Here is a 23,128-nt window from a genome sequence, read left to right as displayed (position 1 = left end):
GTAAATCAATACCGAGTATTAATAATGACGAACCATGTATTTAATGAATGAATAATGATACAAACGTATATACATAGTACATTATAACGAGTACTTTTAAACATTTTAAAATACCGAATCCGGTATCAGCAATTAATATTCATTTAATCATTTTGGATATTATCGTTGGTATAGGTAATTATAAAAGTTGATTTTTTTTTTGTTAGTAAACAATACATTTCTGAGTAAATTTTTATTTATTTTTAAATAATTCTGAAGGCATTTTTGAAAGTTTTGATAAAAAGTTATGATCAATATTCAACACGTGGAATGGGTGTACTATTTTTACATTGTACCTCGTTTGAATAAATTAAGATGCTTATTACAAGTTATAACAAATTAACTAATGGTTCAATATTACATTTTTATTAAACCGAAATGAGAAATTAAAAATGTATACTGTCATTTAAAAAATGTAATATACTTACTGTTACTGATGTTGGTACAAACAATGTTGTTAAAACCATAATGTTAATTCATAGAGAAAATGATTATTTACTAATAATAATCACTTACAAACATAATGACAAACCTGCCATGTTTATCGAATAATAGGTTTTTCTCTCCTATCATAATAATTCCTAATAATATCATTATATTAATTATAATAATATATTACGTGATTCCCAATGTATATAACTACTGCAATACTAATCGCTTACATATTAAGTATATGCAAATATATAATATTTACAATATTACTATTTACTGACGATTAGAATGTGTTGTGTGATGATGTAGATACTATAATAGAATTGTCGAATTCTATTGATCTATCTATTATATTATGTAATAAATATTTTGTTATAATTAATATACCTTTTTTAAAAGTTAATAATGTTGGCTAAACCAAAGTTATCACATATTTTGTTAATTTTATTTGTCAGTCACTTCTGTTACACACTGTATATAAACTATACAAGTGCATTTTTTCCAGCACTATCTTTACAAAATACATATATTTGAAAAACAAACGATACGAACTTCCGTCTCCTCTTCCATACGCGCGTACACGGCTTATACACATACTCTATTATACAACTGCAGCAGTGCTGGGGTTCAGAGTTTCAGACTGTATTTTTTTTTTTATGGAAATCAGTAGTTTATATACAAATAGCGAGCCGGTACGTAAACTATGCGTAGAGTATAACTCGTGAATGTCAATATCCTCATCAGTAATATTCCATTTAAAAGCGTATACAAGCATAATATGTGTACGCTGTATACAACAATAACAATACAACGTGCGCGGTCAATGTGCTCTTGTGTTCGTGTATAAAAATTATGTGGCTTACAATCGGAGCGTATCGTCATTGCGTGACCTATCCGAACGAATTGTAGGTATAATATTATTATTACGATGATCTGTCGATATGTTGACATAGAGACAGGGTATTGAGACCATTCCGCCAGTATAATATGATAATAAAGAAATTATGTAGGTACCATTCATCGTATAGTTTGTCAACGGAAATATCGGTGCACAACGATGAAAAATCTGCGGCGATGAACCCAATATCGTCGTGTATTGTTATAAAATCATTTTGGTTATATAAGCTAATTATAATTGTATGGAATACAACTCGTTCGTCTTCCCGTGAGTTATACATGCGAATGCAACCGCAGTAAATATCTTGAGCGCTTTATTTATAAACTCCGCCGTAACCACGCATCATCACCGCTACATTTCAGAACACGCGAAAAGTTGTTATGATATTTATAATACTATACTAATATAATATAAATCATCATTCGTTTGTAGTCAAATTGGTTTTCTACTGCGTTATGTTTAAATCCTAGAAATTATCATGCACGTATGATCTCGCTGAAACGAAAAACAAACTGTTCACCACCTGATGACATTATGATACATCAATAAGCCTAAAATAAGTGTAGCGATGTGCCCGAGAATTTGCATTGGGGGGGGGAGGTTGTTATAATTAATTATACATTTAAATTAATATTATGATGATACAAAAATACACAAAAAAATGTATTTATCGGACTATGAGGTGAGGGTATACATCCCCCCCCCTTTTTTCCAAGCGATGTCACTGCATGCTGAGGCTGAATTGTTTGTACATTACTATTAGTCCTCATGCATTAAGAGGGTATAACCCTTAACCTTTCCTTTGGCACGTCACTGAATATAAGTGTATATCAGTGTTTAGTAATTAGCTACATTTTATTAAAACCGTCGTTGCGTTATGGTTTTATAGATGTAAATTGATTATTTCATCGCTGTTCAATAATGCGTGTGATAAAGAAATTTTTTGAAATGAATTTATAAGCGGATATTTTTTTAAAAGATTTTATTATAATACAAAATGAAACAATATGTATAAAAGTTATTTTTAAGCGCTGGCAATGGTGAATTGCTCGCTCACTGCAATCGCGATGACTATTATAAACGACTATACAGGCAGTGCATCACAGTATTATTATATATTACTTTTAATTGTCAAGTATAATATGATTAATATAATGCATATTAATATATTATGTTCAGATGGGACATAGCATAGGGAATGTTGTCAGTCACTGATGAATGTTGACAAAAGTACCTACACCATAAAATACCAGTGTTAATCATAAATTTTCACTGTTTTATAAAATACTAACACAAAATGCGGACATTTACCGGTGTTTAACAAGCACAATAGAACAATCATGGTAGGTTAACAAATAAAATAATATTTAAATGAAACAAAATTACAATTTTAATGTTAATAATTAATTATATTTAAAAGATAACTATATAGTACGCTTTTCCCTAATATAGTCTGTATATATTTAACTTGTGAAGTTGTAACACACATCGATTAGAAATTAAAGAGTGCATGTAGAAGTGTATACAGCATATATTTACAAAAGTATAGGACCTATACTATAGATATCTAACTATAAATTATAATATTATGTATTATCAAATATTGAAATATGTTATATTTTGTAGTTGTAACCAAATACGTTTGAAATTATTTATAGGTATTTAATTTTTTTATCTAAAATAGTTGTAGGTATATTAACATGACATAATATACAATATCAATATTACACATTTCCAATGTGCATTGTTCGTAAGAGTACCTAATACCTATACATTTTTAGATTTATATTTTTCAGTTTCGAGTGTTTTAACTTTTCGAAAACTACATATTTTTATTGTCATCGAAATAAAATAGTATATTTGTAATACTAACGATTGTATATAGATATATAATGTTATGTATATCGGTGGGGTTTTCGTGACTCTTCTTAGGAGTATATAATATAGGTATATGTATGATATTATATTGATACACGTGCAGACGTGAAGTGTTGAACTGCTGTAGTGTTTAACACTTGGTGATGGCAGGTACCGGCTATACATTATACAGTATACATATTATTATAATCGATGATACTCGTTTGCGCACAGTACACAATTTTTTACCTGTAAACTGACTAGTCGTTTGCGTACATTGAAAAACCTAACCTAACCTAACCTAACGAGTAGAGCAAATTTCGATAAAATACACGTAATTGATTAACTTTATTATAATGTGCGGTTCTAAACGATAATGTGATTTTAGATAAATGTGTGCGTTATTGACGACCGCTGTATGTTACTATATGCCTATTATTTAGTCGAATGTGTGATGCTATCGATATAGCATAGTCATTTTAATTCATGTAGTACCATGGATATTCAAATATCAAATGTTTTTGAAACGCGCAGAGGAAAACGTTGTTTTAATATTTAAAACTATAAGTATAGTGAGTTTCGTGTTTTAAAATCAAGTGATCTGTTGTTTAGATGTAAAGAAAATGTTTGAAAACAATCTTAAACCTTATTTTTGTTAAGAGTTTTAGTAGACTTTTGCTATAGTTTATATACGCAAACGAGTCCTACGTTTTGGGTCATTTATCACGGGTATTAAAAATTCGTGTGCGGCGCAATCGAGTGTACGCAAACGAGTCACAAAAAAGGTTAAATGTACCATGTACGCAAACGGGTATCGCCCATTATAATATCACCATATTATTATTGTTATATGGATGGTAGAGACCGTCTACTCGAGTGCGTTAAAATTCTCTACATCGTCTAATATGTATGATTCGAAATATTTTATCATATTGATTAAAATGTAATAATTATAAAATAAATAATATATTTCTTTTTTGGGCCGAAAAAAAAAACAAGAAAATGTAATATTATAGTATTATAATTATTGTTGGTATATAAATAAGATAAGCTCAACCTTTTTATAAATCAATTTAGGATCGTCAGTCATTCAACTTAAAAATTTGATTCATCCAGAAAAAAATTGTCGCTTAATTAATTGCTGCACACAGCAAAAAATATCGATTGGTGTATTATTGTTGTTATTGTGGCTTGTTAGTATGGTCTGCAGGTATAGTACAGTCATATAGAGAACACTTATGCGTGTTATTTTACGTACTTCTATATATAATATGATATGCGAGGGACGAAGTCCTCTGCTGCTGCAGGTTTCGTGCTTCCGTATATTATTTTCTAGTCGGGTTACCCCTTTAGGCCTGAAAACTTTACCTAGCGCGAGTTCGTGTGCGTGTGCGATGTGTTTTGCGTAGAGGGACTTATTATTATATTATTTTATATGGAGGGTCCCTCGGACATGCAACGACTTTGCAATCGCGACGACTTTCGGCCTATATTTTACTATTGTAAATTGCCGCAGTCGTTTATAACAGTGCGTGCGTATTTGTGGCGATAGAAATATGGTAGTGTGGTTATGTTGTGGCGAGGAGAAATTCGGAAACGTTTTTTTTCTAAAAATATAGTTAAAGACTAAGCTCATCGTATGAATATTTTAACCAAAATCAACTGCACACACACACACTCATATATATAAATATATAGACTTGCGGACATGCAGGTGTAGCTTTATATATATATAAGGTGCACACAACAAAACTACCTAGGCCTACTAATAATAAGGGACTCGCTGGAGGGTCGCTGGAACATTGATTTTTTCCCCTTTCTTATAATATGTATACGAATGTTTCATACGCGCTCCCTTAATGTGTTCTTTTCATGTTAATACCCTTCGGGGCAAGTGACACGTGTGTTGAAATTTTTACAATAATATATCTATGTACAATATAGATAAACGAGCGGAAATAATATAGTATAATATATCATAATTATATCGTACATTTTTTTGTTTTGTTTTTAACAAACAAATAGAAGACGATCCGCAGAATTTCGCGTTTGCATTGATAAATATTTTTTTTATCGTTATCGTTTCGAGAAAATGTATCACTTCTATATTATATATTGTATAGGATTTAAAATAATAGTTTAGATATACCTACTTACCATACGCGTGTGTGTAAAACTGCATCAAACAAACCGGTCAAATCGAACAACTGAATTGTCACCATATAATAAATAAAACGGTATTACGATTCATATGATATGATTAATGTTTTACATACATTCTATTATACGCCAAGTCGACACACATGGTGTATCTATGTAGATTAAAAATGTAATATATGTTTCAAACACAATAGATCGCATCAGAAATTTGTTTTACTTTCTAATGCGGTATAGTGTAATACATGCACAGCTTTACAAAAAAAAAAAAAAAATATATATATGTATATATAATATTATATATTATAATATTGCACGTGTCGCATTTGACAATCGGTAGTTTTTTACACGATTATTAATCATCAACGGTTCATAATGTACGACAATGTACGTAATCTGGTATCATTAATACTCAAAATAAATATACCTAATCAAATCATCGTTATGTAAACATAGTGACCCTCACTTCCTATTTTTTTCAATAATGTAGTTATTCAAAATTGGATTTTTGGAATTTTGCACGTTAATAAATTGCATTGAGTTTTTATTTTTTACGATGCTACAATAGCTATATGATGTAAATCTTAATAATAATTACCTTAAAACACGCACATTGCGTAATGCTTTATAGTAAATCCCTGAAAATGTATCGATCAAGCTCGTAACTACGACGAGGATACTACCTATCCGATTTGAAACGATAATGTATGAACGCGAGCAGCATAAAACAATGTTGAGTCGATATAAAGGCTAAAATGTAATGACTCGTATAAGTAAAACCGATAGAATCAAATCACCCGTGGAAACTTTAACGCATACTGGTTCGTAAATCAGTCACCATCTAAATGTATATATTTGCTTGCACGTGTCCCCGCTGTAAACGGTGTGAGTGGTGTGACATAATGTGATATAATTAAAATGTAATAACAATGGGACAGAAATATTTTACGTGATCCGATGACATACCAACTATAATTTCAAGCGACGCGTGTCGCTTCGAATTTCCAAGTGATATATGAAATAATAATATTAATGTATAGAGAATGATGGGTGACCGTACATTTCACATTTTTGGATTGTTGTTAATAATCTTTACAAATCATACTAATTATAATTTACTAAAAAAATGTTATTTTGTATGTAAATGATCGTACTTACAATATTTGAATACAATTGCAAATGTATATCCATGAAAATTGTACTGACTATATTATAGTCACTGGTAGGTTGGGGTGATAATTCACTTTTAGGATAAAGAGATTAAGATGTTTAGAGGTTTTTCTAATTAATAAATATTAAATTAGAATAAATTATAAACGTAAAAGTGCAATTTTTGAAACAAAAAATTTTTTTTCTAAAAACACTAGCCTAAAGGCCAAAAGTATTACGCAAAATTAATAAAGCATTTGGTGAAGTGATTAAGCCTGATTAAATTTACCAAGACAAAATTATATGCTATATAAGTATGCTCCAACAACTCCAGTTAATATTTGACAATCATTTTAAATTTACAAAAATATGTATTAACGCAAAGAGATAAGGCGTCATAACTCCACTGCAGAAAATATTGAATATAACTTAATAATTAATTGTAATTATAAAGAATGGAAAAGGTCAATATCTGCTTAGACCATCATCGGTAGATTTAAAATATTTTTATTTATTGATTATAATATATTTTATATCAATTTTTTTTTTTGTTCCGCAGATATATTTAAATGTTTTAAATATTTTTATTATTATATTATATTTTTTTATGTATGTTTTCGCAATTTTTACTATCTGTTTGCATAGTATATAATAACGTGTACTTCAATAATTATAACAATGAAATAATGTCGTTTTCGAAGAATTTGGACGAGAGTATAATTTATTACGGTGAGCACACGCTGTCCGTCGTCGTCGAGTTGTAATAATTAGTGACTACACAGTGCGTACGCAATAATTGTGTATTGTATATGTTATGATTACGGTTCAAACACGACGCTAATATTATAATATAGGTAGTATTGTTTTATTATAACAGATAAATGAACTGAATGTTTTTTATCGGTAATCTCAGTATAATCGGCTGCTGGTGTGAAAATGATGTACGGTATTTTGGAAAAGCTATAGCTAAACATACTATTCGCAAACTGTAATCGGCGATATAAATGTAAGTAGGTATCCAAAAATATTGAATATTGTTGAAGAACTTCTTTTAGTATAAATCTAAATGCTTATGATAATATCGTTTGGCAATTTATCGAAAGCAATATACTATATATACATATATATTTAATTTAAATAAATGAGCCTCGACGTCTTTGGTCATTGGCATATAAGGAGTTTAAGGTTAACAATTTTTAAGAGTGCATTATTTACATATTATATAAACAAGAACAGATTATAAGCTATTAATAAGATTGGTTTTAATTAAAAAAATCATCATGTGACTTATCGTATGTGGATGGAGAGCTTCCAACATGATATTTGATACCCCAGCTTCTCATTTGTCCGTTTCATAGAAGTGTGTGAAGGAGTGTACCGAATAAATATATTGTATGATATAATACATAGTAACTTAGTCGTGTTATACTATTATGGTCGTAAGTATATAGGTACGCATATTATGTGCAGAGCCTACCGCAGTGCATAGAATTGAACGTGCTGCGCCGTCGTTTCCTTCATACTGTTTTGTGTGCACAGGGACACAATCACATCCAAGGATAATTATTGTTGTATATGCGTGCGTGCGTGTGTGTGCGTGTGTGAGGTTACTTATAACAATAACGAAAATAAATCGGAGACTTATTCTAAGGACGGGCGATTAGAAGAGAGCACAGTGCCGCCGCCACCGCTCGCGGAGATTATTCAACCCGACTACGACGACGATGGACCGCGTGAAATCGGTTTCCTCGTTCCGGACGGAATGTCGTATTATTACCGTGATGTTTACATTATAATGTATTATTATATCGTATATTTTGATAGTTGTGGCGGACTGGCGGGGTCCTGTGCCTGCAGGATGTTCGGGTGATTCGTTGGGTTTTTCGTCGTTTCATTGTTTCGAGGAAACGAAGTTTTCATTTTTATTTTTCACACTTACATTAGATACTAATCGTTGAATAGCAGTAGTAGTAGTAGATATAGTAGATTATAATATTGGACATAAATACATAATGCGTTGCACGGCAAGTTCATTGTGTCGAAAATATAGCCTATTTGTTGCATTAATATAGTGTCTGCGAGACGTGTGTGGCTTCAACACAACAGTTTCATTAGTTTCAAGTATATGTACCAAATTATAAAAAACAATAACTAATATACTTAGCTACGAGATTTCACGAGTATTCTGATACATTATAGATATTGGAAAAGCCCGGACATTCAAATGATCCCGATTGTAAAATGTATTTTTATTTTCGTCCGATATTAATATGCATGCCGAAATTATATTAATCTATTCATTTTACTATTAACATATAATATAATTTAAAGATTTATAAAGTAATCACTTATTTTTATGTATTTCAATCAATTATTGTCAACGTCACTGTGAATGAATTATTTATTAATGTCGTAACTTTATATTTAACAGCTAGGTAGTTTCAATAGATATGATAGTATGCAATAAAAACTAACTAATAACTACATTTTTTTTTCATTAATGTTCACATAAGTTGACTAAAACTAACTTTTCATGTTATACATTATTGGTTTATTGTTTTAATATTTAATTGAAATTCCAAGTTACAGTCACGTATAGAATTAGTAACATCTTTATATTGTATTAATATACATTTCAGCACATTTTAATCTTATTAGCTTTTTTCATTTTCATTTTTCGTAAAAATGAATAATATGTTAAAACGTGCTGACCTTTTAGATATGCTACCTTTTGTCTTTTCAAATAGATACAGCGTCGGGACCTATTTGACATATATATCATTATAACAGGTATAATGGCGTTATAATGTCGTTTTTGATTTGATGACCTTTTTTTGTTTATGTATGTGTACGATTACGATGGAATAATTGTTTTTCATTAGCTGTAGCTTTAATGACATTTATTCACGAGTAATTAAACATAAAGGCCAATCCAGCTGCGATTTTCGAACAACGAGAACGATAAAAAGTTTTTATTTTATATCAAAGACGTGTTATTCGAGTTTCGAAATACTATTATTATTATTTCACATTCAACGTGATATTGCAATCATACGAGGTCACCGTAATATATATTGTTATTTACGTCTATATTCAATAATAATACGTCATTACTATAATAGTATATCGTAAATTTGTCGTCTACCATATAGAATATAACCTAGTACCTTCTTTCCGATATCATAGTTTTTCAAAAAAGATTATACCACCCATTATTACGCTATTGATTATGTTGACGAATTATCTGAAAAAATTTTCGTAGACAGTATATTGTATATATGTTGGTAGCTTACATCAAAGCTATAATAATATTGTATAGGTACATTATTATTATATTTTCACGACGATGAACAACGTTGTCGTGCTTTCATCGAATTTTTCGTGATAGATTTTGATGTTTAGGCAGGATGTCACGTAAGAACGAAAACTATATACGTTGTACCTTACTATGTGTATGTACTGTATACTATGAACTATAAACCTATTATTATTTATTATTTTTTACGAAATAGAAGTATTATAAAACATGTATAAAATATACTTCCTCGTCCACAGCATTGTACCGTAAGTAAGCATATTATTCTTTGTTCGCCGAGTGTCTGTATTCTGTATATTAACATATATCTTGGGAAAGAAAAGAAAACTCATAATGTATAGTGTATCATAGTTAATAATAATAATTGTATAATTCGATATTTTTTGTTCGTCTGTTTGTAAGAAAAAATTAAAGATTACAATAGTTCTACGATCAATTTTTTCCTTGACAGTTATATATAAAAAATAATAACATGATAGTAATTTGATAACTTTTTTCTCGCCGATAATTAAATATAAAAAAAAACTATTAATTTAGGCAATAATAATTTTATTATTTTGTCTCAACTTTTAATATTTAACAATCAACAATAAAGTAATGATAATAAATAAATTATATATTATTATAATTTATTTTTTTTACTTTTTTTACATTTGCCCGATAACAACGATATCTAACGTCATTAGTTGAAAATTGTATTTATAATATATTTTAAAATATATAATTAACTCATATTAAGTTGTATAATTTAATTTTCTTCAAAAAATTGATAGTACCTATTTATTTTTGATTAAATGTCCGGTTGTAATGATTCTCCTAAGTTTTGATTACCTTTATTATGTGTTATGCGTTTTGATATTCTGTTAGAAAGATATTCTTAGTAGTATAATCCGCTAAACAAAATATTTTTTATGTATAGGTGGATTATTTTTGGCTATAATGTGATTCTGTGTTGCGTGAATGTGTGTCTTATTTGAAGGCGATACTTTAGTATATCCGTTAACCGTTTTAGACCTAGGCAGTGGGTTATGAGGCCATATTTGAATGTTGTTTTATATTTGTATTTAGTTTTTGTTATACAAAAAATTTCAACTACTTATTTGAAATTATATTCAAATTGTATGCTATATTTGAAAATTCCAGGTGCATTAAAATAACTATACATTATGGAAGAAAAAAGGAAATAAACTTGCTTAGTGTGAATCATCTAGTACATTATTTAATATTGCATGTCCTCGTGTACATATATTGGTATATTAATTGTAATAATATATACGAGTGATGCCTGGAAATTTCCGAGGATATGATGAATCACAACGGCCGTAGCATCGTCGGAACTTCGGAAGGTTGTGCGTACAATGCGTACCTACAATACATTTTACTGATTTCGTAGCAGCCCGTGGAGCTAACGAGGTCATATTTATGGCAATTTGATGAATTGATGATAATAATAAAAGTATCTCATGTTATTATGATAAATAATAATATATTTATATTTATTTTACTTCCAAGACTAAAAACTATCGGAATAAAAAATATAATTTTTTAACATTTTTTTTTTTTATTCTTCACTTCTGTCGGCGAACTGCGCAGTGGTCTTCTAATCTTTTTGAAAACTGTTTATTATCGTTACTTAGCGTGTGTATAATTTTTAAATTAAGATTTCCTAAAAAAAATGTTTTAATTTTTTTATTTACATTAATTTTGTTGTGATAAAATAGCAAATCTTCGAATGCTATATACTATCACGCAAACATTAAATACTATCTTTGTCTTATTAATTATGATTAAAAACAAAATATTTAAGTTAATAACATTTGTATGGTATACAGTATATACCAATGAACATTTTTAATTTTTACACTCTTCATTTTTAAAGATTCATTATCGCGTTCGACAAAAATATGAATTAAATTGCTTTTGAAATTGTACTTTATTATACTAATGTATATAATTTCTAAATATGAATAGTAATTTGGTATCTCTATATGTATAGCTATTTAAAGCTAATATAATATATTTTGAAAAAGATTAAAAACCCATTCCATACGAGTTTGCTGAATAATGAAAAAAGTCGTAAGAGTCACATTCCCTTGCTTTTTGATTATTATGAAATCAGTGAACGTCTGAATTTTTGTAAGAAAGAATAATAATATATTATTACGTTGGATTTACTGAGTGTACTATTGTTTAAAAACTTGACTTCGAATGAAAAATAAATGTCGTTTTGCGCTTTTGGGTGATTGAACGCCCACTAACTATATCTACCATATATTATGTATTTATTATTCTTACGTGATTCGGATTATGTGACGTAGGTAGATAACTCCGTAGATGTGTTATATTTATTATATTATTATAGTACGTATATCTTAAACCTACGCTCGGAGCTCGAGTGAGTATTATTTTTCCGTGTTTTTTATTTCGACTTCAACGCACCGCCGTCGTTGGGTCGTATTTTGTCAGTTTTTTTGCAGTCTACAACGTCAATCCGTAGCAATATACTATATTTATATGCATCACATCGTCATACTCAGTCGATTCCATCTTATCGTCTAATTTTTGTGGAACACTTAGAACACTGTAGAACAACCTAACCTAACCGTTTTATAGCACTCTGGTATTGCTGGTGACATACTCAGATTTGTCGATGGACTAAAGATGTACAATTTACTGATTGAGGAAATCGCATAATATAAACATTTAAGATATTTAAATGTATTAATTTATGATAAAAGTTATAAGACTATTGAGATGTTATGTAAATTATAATAATGAATAATGTATATGGCAGGGGTTGCCACAACGAGGCTCGCGAGCTGCATGCGGCTCTTAAATCAATTTCGTGAGGCTCTTGAACAAAACTTAGACTAAAATTAAAAGTAAATGTTCCTTCATTTGTTTTAAAATGCAAAATGTATCTTTATTTTATAAACATTGCTTTATGATGTGTGACTCGCTTCGAATTAACTTTATAAATTTGCGGCTCCCAAAGTTAAGGTGAATGGCCATATGAATATATATGAATATATATGAATTGACTTCGACATGTTACCTCAATCCTTCTCCTCATCTGTTAATACTTCACTGAAATTTTTTATACTTAGCAGTTAGCATATAGCGATAAGTATAATTTCAACATATATAAAAAAAGACAATTTAATATAACAATTTAAAAACTTAATTAATTTAATCGTCGTCCATTTCTCATTGCGTGTAAAATATCTAACTTTAATGGTTGTATTAGATTTTAGATTTTTTATATTTAAATTCTGAACTACATTTTGTGCATTTTAATTCATAGTTTATTTACGGGGTTTATTCGAGTTGTGGAACACTAGCAGATTTACATTTCTCAACTTAAACGCTGGCCGAGATACAATATTTGATGTGCATAATAATATAATGGCCTTGAAAGCATCAGTAAGACGTATCATAATATCATCTTGACCAAGAGGTACTGAAATTATGGCTAAAAACCACGATATTTAATAACGTTTAAAAAAACCAAACGACTCGGATACACACGTTGCCCAGTTGCTGTACTATAATAATGTTTACCTGCTTTTATTCGTGGAAATATGCACTTCGTAATACAATATATAATATTATATATTTATCTTTTGTACTCTGCAGCATTACAGCAAGATCCGTTCGTCGCGGCCGTCTGCTTTTATTCAAACCCTTTTCTTCTTCTCGTAATCCGTATAATATGATGTGTCAACACAGCGTATCTCTAATAAAATATTATATAAAAAGCACACAATAATAATACCAACCTACAGTTTCCGTTATTTACACCATAATATAATAATTATTATTATACTATAAACCGAAATATACAATACCATCTATACTAAAATATTATATTATTTAGTGCGGGGCGTTTTTCATCGTCGCATGCAATCCGACAAAATATAATAATGCATACAAAATAATATACAATGCGTATAACCTGCAAGCTGCAGGTGACATCAGTGGCGTATTTAGGAATTTGTCTTAGGGGGGGATAAACATTTTTTTCCACACAAAATACTTAGATTTTCAAGTACAATATTTCATCAAAAATTCTTAAACTAATATATATGTACACAAAATGTATTAATAAATGTGCTTTAAAATTCTACACAATTTAGTACCTATACAATATTATAATAATTTCTACAAAATGTAAATTTTGAATATATTAGAATTAAAATTTACTTTTAAATTAAATAACAATTTATAGATTTCTCGATATTAATTATATTTAATATATTTCGTCGTGATGTCAGCACGATAAAACATATTATAATTCCACAAGCTTCAAATTAATATATTATAAATATACACATTATATAGGCTCTGGGGGGGGGTATATCCCCCTCATCCCCCCCTTAATTACGCCCCTGGGTGACATTAACCAGCCACGCTGGTGCGCTATATAGATATTAAATGCCGTAACTGATAATATTCGTAATTTATTTCGTCGTACTATAATGACGTGTAAGCAGTATACGTATTGTTATTGCTCATGCAGGTTTATACTTTAGAAAAAAAAAATCAAATAAAAATAATTAATATCATATTATAATTCCGAAAACGATAACGATTATCGTGGTATATATTATATAATATTATGATAGATGACTCATTTTGCTGTGTAAAACGGTTGCAATTGCCGAAGAGTGGAATAATGATTTTTGTCTCTTAATCTCAGTAAGTACTCATATATAACATTAAATTACCTTTATAGGTACCTCTATATTGTTATACACGTATGACATACGTGTACGGAAGAAGGTGTAAAAAGAGCCTCCGAAATCGTTTATAGTTTCGACAAAAAAGTTTCCTTGAACTATTTTTCGATCATCAAACATTTACCATAATGTTAGCTATGTATATTGTTTATCACATATATTATATGTTATCTGTATATGTGTGAGAGGGGGTGTACAGTATGATTTATTTATCATAGTCTCATATGTGATTATGTGCTACAAATGCTACAATTTTAATCCATTTTATATTAGTGTGTGTGTGTGTGTGTGTGAGAGAGAGAGAGAGAGAAATAATATTTGTGTTATTAAACTTACTTGAAACTTAGTATTAATACTTATCGATACGATGTATTAATGAAACACGATTGATTAGCTTATTAGCTTTCTCACTCATCAAAATAAAACTACTGAATAATTCAGTCGAAGCGAAAGCGGCGGGAAATAGCAACCTAGTTAAAGGGTTCCTATATTATAAATAATATAATAGTTTTCAAGAATAACTGAAATTATAAACATATCGTCATCCGCTCTGCGACCATATAAATTATAAGTAATCATGGAGTGAATTGTATATAATAAAAATTCAAAATATGTAAATATTATGTATGTATTGATATACATATTTATGATGTTATTTTTGCCACTTTATTAAAAACATGAATTATTCAACATAATATTTTATATTTAACATTAATTTTTAAAACTTTAATTATATAAGTAGGTAGATAGGTAATAGCAATACAAGTACTAAATTAGTACCAACGAACGAGAAGAACTATAGACACTACTATATAGAGTAATAGACTGCAAGTCGATATTATGGTGATTTCAAAATTCGCTATCTACTTTATCTTATATCACATCCTTTATTACGATTTATAAAAGATCGGATTTGAACAGAATAATGATTATTATCAATATGTCTATTCATTGGTAAATACAAAAATACAAAATATATATTGGTAAAATATTTTAAAATATGCATTTACCTTAAAATATATTCAAGAATTTGAAAAGATGAACACGTTTTAAGTTCTTCAAAATGAAAAAATCTACAAATCATTTAATAAAGTAATACACACGTACATAGAAATTCAGACTAATTTCATCTTATAATTTCAATTGCCACTAATAATGTTCTTGCAAAATGATGGTAAAATTTTTTCTTTTTTTTTAATGGGGTATTACAAGAAAAATTAAATAATTTTTGTTTTTGTTTTTAATAATACAATTAGCAATTGATCTTTTGTCTAATAATAATTCATAACACATAAGTTGTTGAAAAATGTCTTAACATTTTAAAATATATTTTTGTATGTGTATTAACCAACATAATTTCGACTATGGAAACCAATATAAATAATTCATTTTTCAATATTTTAAAACTTTTTGCGTGGTATAGCTATAAAATCTATGAAAAATGTTTATGGTTTTTTTTATAAATTTGTTGAAATCAAAGACCTCACTAATCGTTTGAGGTCTTCAAATTATGGTTTTATTTATCACTAAAATTTTGTCATCCCAGAATTATTTTTACCGTTTTACAAAATATTATATTTATCATACCAACCAAAATGTAACGGGATAGAAAAACCTGTTATTATATTATACGTTATTGTAGTTAGTACCTACATAATATTCAGAAAATAATATATATATTATTACTTATTAGGTTAAAATTAAGTTTTTAGATGTTCACTTTATGCGACGATTTACGTTTGCATTAAAACATCATAAATATTATAGTAAACTATATAAATATTATATCTTTTTCACATTAAACCTGCAAATGCATGGCGTTCAAGAGTAGTGTAATGGTGCATGTAAGATTGTAAGAAGGCACACAAAATATGTGCACTTCTATATAATAACCAATAAGTCATAATATATCATAGGATTTTATGTAAATCAATTACTTCATTTCGTTTTGAGTTCTAAAAAATGATATACAGTAAATGTATAAAATATATTTTAAGATGGTGTGAAGGGATAGATAGTTTACTTAACGAAAAAATTAAAGAAAATATATAGATACTATCTCAAGCTCCGCTACACCCCTATACATGGTATATTTACCCCAGGACGTGATTATTATAACTACACGATCGCTTATAGTCGAGCCACATGTTATCATAATATAATTATTAAACACAATCGAAGTTCAATTGTTCACCGCCGACAGCCTCTTTATAAGACGATTTCAAGAGTGTTCTATATATTATATTATTGTACGTGCATAGTACAATATTATATAGGGTGAGGGCCGTAAGTATTTTATTTCGACCCCTCAACAGGTAATATCAATGTCACACAAAAAAAATCTTCCCCAACACCAAAACAACATATAATAATAATAATATTAAAGGTCGCTTCCCGGTTACACAAGTACACCTTACCTATTATATATTTGTGCAGTAGGTATATATTATACGGAGTACCTACAACTTACTATAATATATGCTCACTCAAACCATCCGTACAATCTTATCCTTTGTAATAAAATAACAGACGTATCATATTATCTCGTCGTGCGTTATACAATGAAATTGTAAATAATAAGGAAAACAACTTGCCACAGCGTTGTATTCTTTTTAATTTTTCGAAGGGTCCACCGTGTCACATTAGATATTATTGTAATTTGTATGCCTATATGCGGACGAATACGAAATTATTAAATGCATGTATTATATGAATTAATATACCGGAAGAAACGGAGTTTTTATATACAGAAGGGGGTCCTTATCCAAAACCTTAAACCTTGTCTAGGGGGGGGGGGGGGGGTGCGTAATTTTTTATCACAAAATCCGTGGTTAATTAGCAGTAGTGATTCAAAACATAAAATTGCCTAATGTTTGCAATTTATACATATAGTTCAACTTATGTTTACACTCAATTCACATCAGTCCTATAATATTTTATGTTTAACATAATATGGCCACGTAGAGTTGTTCTCTTCAGGTGCATAGGTACTATGTAGGTTAGAAAACAATACAGCTAATTTACTAATTAGTAGTTCAGCATATTACATAAGCTCTCTCAATCTCTGGTTATAACGAAGCTATTATAATTATTTAGGTATATCGTGATGATGTTCAAATGGTGCACACTGCATACGTTATTGGTGCATTATAATAACCGTTTACTATTATACACGCGTTTATTCGTCGTCCAAGAAACAAAACGATAATCGAGTGCACCACGTATGTAAATAATGGGCGAAAAAACATATAATACGTAGGTACGTATAAGTATATTTCGAGTTGCCGGTGAACGGTGTTGGTAAGTATGAAGAACTTCTAATAACGTTTACTCGGAGGTGGTATGCAGCATGTGCAAGATACCTATATTTATTATCACAATAACAAGTATATTTAATACAGTCGTGTTTCAACGTAATTGTCCGATTCTCGTGTTGTATGAAGGCGGATAAACATCCTGTGACAGTAGTTTAAAGTTTTTGACCGTGTTTTCGGTCGCATCTACGAATGATATTTTATACATTTGGAACGTCATCCTCGAATTTGTCTTTTTTTAGATTTTCATTTATATAAAATGTATAACTAAGTGCACTCTTCATGATTTTATTTAAATTATATAAATATATGAACGTGAATAGCAACAAATACTTATCACGTAGGTATATAAAAAAAAAATTTAATGCTCTTTAGAATTTGATAAAATATGTCAATAGTGTTCAAAGTATTAGGTTATTCACTACGCCAGAGGCTTAACTTACGGTAACTTAATATTCCACATAGAAGTCCGTCAATACATTTTGAGCTGATAATGATATACCAATTGTATACATTCAAGATAGTGTTTGATGCACCGAAAGACATACACAGTTATCTATAAAATATGAAATTATAATGTCAAAACAAAAATGTGTTTTGTCGATTTAACTCGATTTGTTTAACAAGCAATAACACATATTGTTTTGTACACTTATAAATTCAATTATAATGATAAGCAATTATACTAAAAATTAATTCTTTAAAGACACATACTTTTAAGCGTAAAGTGTATAGTAAGTTAATAACACTGTTTTGTATTAAAATTGTTTGTTACCGATACAGTTAGAAATTTGCACAAGGTCATTTTGTGTACGATAATAATTACGAAATAAAAATAAAATCTGGTTTCTTCGTTTGTAATAATACAATATTATCATACTATATATGTAAGATTTAAGTACTAGATAGTTCACTATTCGCTACATCCATATATATATACGTAAACACATAGGAAACATGATGAAAAGATGATTTTTGATATTTTTATAAGTATAGCGGGTTAATACACTCCCCCCTCCAGCCAATAGATAATATTTCAAAGATAACTTTCTCGTTTATTATAGTTGATTTATAATACAACTAATATATCCTTATTACTGGTACAATATTACCTAAAGTGTTTTAAATGTTTATGATTCATAACTTTTAACACTAAACACTATAAGTACCTGATTAAATCATCTATATTTATCTAATACTGTTACGGTAAACAACTAAAGTTATTAGATTAGGTCTAGAACTCTTGCGTCTGAAAAATTTATGTCTATATAATTCGTCTACAAAGCGGAAAAATGTGTGATTTGAATTGTGATCGGAGTACTCGGTATGTGAAAAAAATTAATGTTTAACTTATGCTAAAGATCTATAGAACATTAAAAACACGTGTTTTTTATATAGGTACTATACGTATATTATATATTATAATAAAAAGTATTTATTTTATAAGTTATTCATATCTCAGATTTTAAAATATCACTGCAAGTGTAGTCTTCCATGGTGTTAATTTTTTAAATTAGGTTTACGATTACGATCATTATGCATATTGAAGCATCACTCCTATATGAAATATAATCAGCAATAATATCAAACCATAAATGCTGAAATATCATAAATGTGCTCGTTTAATCGGTCATAATAAATAATTGAACTAATATCGTGTGTTATTGTATGTGTTACAGGTGCGTTATAAGATTTTATCGGACACCGCTTCAGTGGATTTTCACGGACGGATTTTGATTTTGTGACAGAACAAGTGCCAGACTTGCAACAAAGGCCAATGAGTATGTATAGCAAATTTGTTGTTCTCGATTTGTACGGGAAAAATTATGTAGCAAATATATTTAACACCAAATACGTCTTAAGGGTTAAGGGTTTGCTAATAGCACTATATGCCCGTCGCGAGTATTTAAAAAATTGTAAATTAATTTGTACTTGAAAAAAAATAATATTTAAAAACCCCGATAAAATTCACTTTATAATTTTATTAATTTTAAATTTTCTTATAGGTAAATTCACTCTAATATGAAATATAACAGGGTTAAACGGTTTATTTAAAATGTACAATTTGTGTCCTCTTATGATGATCACTTGTTCATTTAGGTTTTTGAACGTTGCTCCGTAGTCCGTAGATATTTAACATAATTTGTATGATCATAAAATGCGATCATCGTTTGAGAAATTTTCTAATCTACAATTTGGTTTGTGCAATTACACAATATTATTTAGTTATGCTGTGGTTGACCTACAAACCGACATATTATTTTAAAAAATATATATAAACAATACTAATAGGTATGGGTATTTTCTCTTGGTTGTACACACATTCAACACATACACACATTTAACGAAAGCCATGACTAAAACAGAATACACCCTATATAATCAATTTTTGACCGTAATAAAATAGATGGGTATCTACTAACATCCTATAAAGTGCATTTTCCAGATTTATAACGCGAATACGTGAAAAATCATTTTTCCGTTGCTTCAATGATGATACCATAATAAATAGGTATATAGGTATTATTAAAATATGAATGTGTTTCATATCATTTAAAAAACTTGTTACTTCAGAAAACGAGAACGTATTTTTTTTCCCATTTTTACAATTTTTTATCGTTATCACACTTCTTAGGTTTTTAGCATTTTGAATGGCATAAATAAATATTTATTTTACTTCATATAAAAATTTATTATATCATTTATTTTGACATGACAAACTATAGCTGTCATGGCATTTAGAATTGCAAAGTATTTTATTTTTTTTGCATAAAAAACGGTTTGTTCTCAGGATTTTTTGCATGTACATCTTACTAGTTAAAACTAGTTTCGATGGTTTTCGGGTTTTAACTGTAACACATATACTATATATATATATATATCATATTTGTTTTCGCAAAGTTCTAACTTATGGAATTACTATTATTGTCGTTATTTATAATGGCTCCGTTTATCCGTTTATAATTATATAGTTATATGTGTACACTGCACATAAACGACCATATATTATGTACCGACTTAACGTGGCATATTTTTAATAACTTTTCTAGACGTACAGTTCTCAGCTCACATAAATCTTTTGGTAAGCCGTATATATAAACAGCATACAAGTAGCGAAGTATATTAATATGTGGTGCTTATACTAATTTAAGAACGATTATTATTCTTACAACCGAATTGCATATTTTTTAATAGTATATTATCTTTAATAATATGGATATTATACAATATACATATGCAGCTATTATAATATAAGTTAGGTAAATAATAAAATAACTCATGTGGTTATCCAAAGTTGATCAATGGACATTACATCGAGATTTACCTAATGAGTAATGACTTTACACTAAGTCAAATATAACGTTAAATAAATTATTGATATAAAAGGTTTTCACCAAGCATAGTCTCACCTTTTTTATCATCATAATTTAATACTGAATTTCTTCAAATTTAAATTCTTTTACTTCAAATTCTGGAGATTTTCTATACTACTTTAAAAGTGACCTGATGTGATAAAAAACTTCTGATTTTCAAAACGAAACCCTTCCATCTTCTTTTACTATGTATAAGTTAGTTATATATTTAGTGGATAATGTTTTTAAACAAAGTTGTTAAACTTAACTCAAAATTTAAAGAAGTATTTTTTCAGTCATTAAAATGTGTATAAAAATATTATTAGTTTTAAAAGTATAAGAAATATATAATACTGGACCTAGTATTCTATTCATCTATTTGTTATTATATTTGGATTATTTTTACAAATTACAGATGTAAATTGATATTTACTCACATTTTTAAATCGCCTAAGTCCTAATCACGGATTACTATTATTGATATATTATCCTTAACATGTTAAATAACTTAGAAACTACGGCAATTTTGACTTCCATATGGCAAAATCTTCTGATAAGTTATCAATTAAATAATATATAGGTTAAGAGGGGGAGATATCTCGCTTAAAAAATAAAAGTTTGTTTTTCTCTATACACTATTTAAGTACATTACAAAAAATCTCAATAATTTGATAACATGGCATTCAATTTTAATTAACAATTTCGAAAATAGATTTTTAATAATTTCATTATTGAAGAAAAAAAGGAGAGAACATGTTTGGTTAATTATCTTGTTTATACTCATGCCAATATGCCAAATATGTTGTATCTATATAGTTCAAACAAAAATGTTTTGGAATTGAAAAAAAAAGCTTTTTTGATTTTAAAATATTTGCTAGTTAGTAATTTAGACCTTTGAAGTTCCTTGATTTTTAAATTGAAATACACCATTTAAATATTTTATGTTTTTCTCTCTATAATACATAAATAATATACATTTTCATCGAGCAATGGTATGTTTTGGTTTGTCATAAACTTTTTTCTAAAAACATTTTAGTTATTATATACCTGTTTAAAGAAAATTAATAGCAGTAGTAGAAGCGTGAATTGGCCAATATATATAGATACAGTATCTAAGATACTTATGTAGGCACTATGTACACGAGTACATGACAATAGCAATAACAATAAAAAATGTTTACGCGCTTATTATAAACAAGTAAAAAAAATTGTATGTGTTTGGTATATTACAACAATATTGCTCTCCTTCCGTGATTTTCATACCGTGCAGTGCAGTATAATGAATGACTCATGTCGTGTGGATAAACACGTTTTTCAATTTTATGACAATAATAGTTAATCTTTCATATGGTTGGGATTTTTATCTCACATTCAAGTGAGCTACTTAAAGGAGTGTACTTAACAATTTTTCGCATTTAAATTAGCCGTCGTAACTATATATAGATACGTACGACATATTCGCGGAGTCCGAATTATTATAATTATTATTTTATTAGGTATATTATTTTGTGTTTGGTAAAATAATATAATAATTCATTTTACGAATCTCTCATTTATTTCTTTTAAAAATATAACGTGATTCGTTCGTTTAATTAAACCAAAAGTACATTAAATTCTAACTTGATTCTTCAATGTGATAATAATTTTAATGCAGTGCGTAGATATCATACAATAACTAAAAGCACCTGTGCTCTAATTCAACGTGGATGACATAGCAGACAATTTGCAGTTTTCTCGTACGTATAATGATTATGCATGCAAAAATTTCGCAATATTTTATATTTACGATTATATAACTCACATTTTGTTTGTGTCCGTATAATAATAATAATATATAACAGCGATTTTGTCTTTTACTCGCGCATCCACGATAG

General features: G+C 28.6%; 1 protein-coding gene across 3 annotated transcripts in view; it reads left to right on the top strand.

Moving 5' to 3' along the window:
- Ctl2 (Choline transporter-like 2) overlaps window positions 1-23,128 on the top strand; it is a 51,798-nt gene that overhangs the window by 3,754 nt on the left and 24,916 nt on the right. The window contains exons 1-2 of one of the 3 annotated variants that reach the window (XM_015523849.2): window positions 19,201-19,299; window positions 19,581-19,682. The gene's annotated coding sequence lies outside the window, so the exon portion shown is untranslated. Of the gene's footprint in view, window positions 1-19,200; window positions 19,300-19,580; window positions 19,683-22,841; window positions 22,991-23,128 lie in introns of those variants that run through there. The other 2 variants (XM_089225463.1, XM_015523850.2) reach the window with 2 other exon arrangements.

This window comes from Diuraphis noxia, unplaced genomic scaffold (assembly GCF_037042655.1).
Source record: "Diuraphis noxia isolate RWA-SAM2 unplaced genomic scaffold, SU_Dnox_SAM2 contig0004, whole genome shotgun sequence".
NCBI classification, from domain to species: domain Eukaryota; kingdom Metazoa; phylum Arthropoda; class Insecta; order Hemiptera; family Aphididae; genus Diuraphis; species Diuraphis noxia.
This window is presented reverse-complemented; position numbering and strand designations above follow the sequence as displayed.